Consider the following 3722-nt stretch of genomic DNA (forward strand, 5'->3'; position numbering starts at 1 on the left):
ATAGTTTGGCAAAAAAGAACTGGCAATAGCGTGCAGGCTAGTCAAGGCCAGTCCTTTCAACGATATAGATCATCGTATTATATAACGTATTTACAATATTCACAGGAGAATTTGTACCATCACAACAAGGAGAAAATGGAATACTTTGTATTCAAACAGGCAAGTTTCAGAGTACGTAAGTCACAACTATGAGTGGAGTGTGTGAGTGGCGCAACTGTTTTTCTTTCCCTGTGTTGTTGCATTTTTCATGATATTAGATTCACCAGAGGACAATCAATAAGTTTTAAGGTTTCTGTAGATTGGTTCAAGGGGCAAAAGTTCAGTATAACTGAATCTCATCCTGTCATATGAAGAAACGAAAACAAATAAGTCTCACCTTCATAAAAGGAAGTGCGTAGATTGTACTGAAACTTTTTGTACATTATTTTTGCCATTTTCTTAAAGTGAATCCTCTCATTCTTCATCTTTTGTGTTGTGTATGCTTTGAGAAAACACTAATGAAATGTGTGTGAAAAATCATGACACAGCCAGCTGATGAAATTTCACAGAAATGAATTCTTGATGTGTCACTTTAATGCACATGAAATTCCATTCTTGTTTTTCCTTTTGCATGTGTGTGTGTGTGTGTGTGTGTGTGTGTGTGTGTGTGTGTGTGTGTGTGTTGTTTTTTTCTCTTTTCTATATCTGTTTGTGGCAAAGTAAAACTACAGTTGTTCACCAGAACACAGGGTTTGACCCACCAGCCTTCCTGTCCAATATTTCCTGTTTGACTGGCATCATACCAACTTGTTGCCGCAACTCACTTCTCATATCATGTGTATACTACAGTCCCATAGCATTACAGAATACACACACACACATATGCAGACACATACACAACCACACAAGCACTCACATTGGAAAATATGAGCATCTTAGAAGCTGCAGATTACTTACTATTCACTGTACACAATTCATCTTTTCATCTTTCTCACACACTGTAATCAGGCACCATTCTCTGTTACTTGTGAGCAATAGAACCTCCACACACTTGTGAAGTGTGAAGTCAAATTTTTCAGAGAGTTGATGCACTTAAGAGCCTAGAATTATTACTGACGGGAATGATCGAAGCATAATCACCAGGATTGCCCATTTTGAAAGACCAATCTGCATTTGTTTTTTTTTTCTAACCAGCAATTCCTCCTTATAAAATGTATTGCTATTTCCTTGTGATATATTGGATATCACGACACTACAAGACAGATGCCAATGGGGCACGTTTCCTTACATGTGTGCATCTTTTTATATTCAACCTTTCTGCGCCCTTCCCTACTTTGTCACCTCAACTCTGCAGTCTCTTGGTAATGTGGTCAAATTACATGCACAGTATATTGGGTAGTTCTTTGTTAGAAATGCACCATACTAGAAGAAATTTGATTCTTACATTTCAAATATATGCATCCATAAAAAATCCCTTTTCTTTTGAGTTTACACAAAGTGTATGTGATCAAAATTACATTTGCCAGTTCTACCCTGTATTGTTTCCTTTTTAAATACCACATCCAGTATCTATGCTTATGAGATTCAAGATTACATATGATATTCAGATTTTTTTTTTTAAATGTATGAGATTGAAAACAAAGAAATAGTTGAAATCTCATGATTATTTCTCTCAAATATCTAAATCGATTATTTGTGTATTCTTTGTGCTGATTGGCACATAAAGGGTTAAGATCACAAGCCTAAGATAATAAGTCCTATTGCTCCAAGGAGAATCTCTTTGGATGTATCTAGAATTGTGCAATTAAAAAAAAAAGTAATTTCCTGTATTAAAATGTTCTTTTGCGTTCAGAAGCAAGAACAGCACAAGCTCAGATGATAGTTTTGAGAATGTGAAGGACAGCTGTTTTTTCTCTCTCTCTCACACACCTTTATTAATTCCATAGTCAAGATTTCTCTTGTATGCATGCCTTCATGAACACTGAATTCAGCAGGCACAGATCAAGTCATTTTAAAATCACTTCTGAGAAATATGAATTCAAATCAGGTGGCAATGTAAATCTTGTATGCCAGTCTCGAAATTCTTACAGGAAAAGAAATAATAAGTGGAGGAACATGTGAGGTTTAGTATAGGGAAAAGACCGCAAAGCGAGAGAAAAGGTCTGAGCTTATGCAGCCGATGCTCTGCATCCACAAGGTGTGCAGTATTGCATTACGCAAAGGGCTTTATGCCTAACGATCCCAGGCAACAGGAAGTGTGGTCATAAAATCACATGACGGGAACAGGACGCAGCTTATTATCGTGTCCGGGGTGAGCATGTACACAGCTCTGTGGGTGCTGTGTCTGTTGCAAGATACACAGCCCACTGAAACGGCAATCTGAAGGTATACTCTTGTCTGGCTGCTGCAGACCGGCCAGAGCAGTGTAATGCAATGCTATGTGATAAATGTCCAATGCAGCTTGCCATTGTGGTGTGTATAGGGAGTGCTTTGGCTCTGCATAGTGGAAGATATTTGCGTGCTTGTGCACTTGATGCATGAGGATGAGGGGAGGTAGCTACCCTTGGGAAGAGAGGGACAAATGAAGGAGAGGATTAAAGAAATCAGGGTTCTTATAATGTAGCACATCACATTAAAACCGCCTTCTGTGTAAAACACTGGGCTTCCTGAGCACAAGGGATTGTCCTTACTGTACCTTGGAGAAGATCTGCACAGTAACTGAAGTTATATTACGGACACCTAGCTGCCATATACCCATTTTCAGTTTGGGTCATGACTTCAAACCAGTAGTAGTACAGTGTAGAAACAATGTGGATTTAGCTCTTTCTGCTTCCAAACCAACAGTATATCAAACTGGAACAGGGCAAGTTGAATCTTTGCAGTTTGTCTCTGGAGCCATTTTCTGATGTCATTTTTTTTTCCTAGGCTGTGGTATTGATGGTCAAAACAATGGTACATTGGAATACCTGCAGTTATCAACTGCTTGTAACAATGATATGAAAAGTGAATGTGGTGTAAAACTAGGTCATTATCAAATAGTAATTATTGTCACGAGTATTGTTTAACCAAAACACGTGTATTAGAAAAGCAGGATGGCGTGCACAATCCTGTAACTTTTGCAAGATTTATCTTGTGGCAAACATTTCCATTATCTTCCTAATCTTAACACCCATCAAGATTTTATTCACACAAGTTCATATTGCAGGTTCCATTTCACTCAAATGTGCGATTCGTCATACTCGAGGCACATACCCAATTGCCACATGCATCCACAATTACAAACACCGATTCATCTAGCAATGCACAATTGTTTTTACCATACATACTCTGTACAACAATACATCCAGAGATTAACCTTGTACATGTAGTATCATTGCACAATTGGTGCACATTTGAACATCAAGTCTTGGATAGCCACAAATGTTAATTCCAGCATGACAAATTTGGCAATTTAGATATCAGTACAAGTACAAGTCTGTTAATATCTGGTATTGAAGACACAGGTAGACAGAATATTGCAAGCATGAAGTTGAATTTTTTACTTTCCTTTTAATAGACAACATGTAAAATTTTAGCTTCACAAACAAGCAATGAATGTAGCAATATATAAGTTACTCCATTTTGTCTTTTTATCAAAACCTTGTCTTTCAGACAAATAACACTGAGATGTCCTCATGTTAAACTTTCAACATGCCATACTTGAACCTAAAAGATCTAGAAAGGAAATCAAAGTAATAACGCTC

Source organism: Diadema antillarum, unplaced genomic scaffold (assembly GCF_040938485.1).
Source record: "Diadema antillarum isolate AM-2024a unplaced genomic scaffold, OU_Dant_1.0 seq00000264_RagTag, whole genome shotgun sequence".
Lineage (NCBI taxonomy): Eukaryota > Metazoa > Echinodermata > Echinoidea > Diadematoida > Diadematidae > Diadema > Diadema antillarum.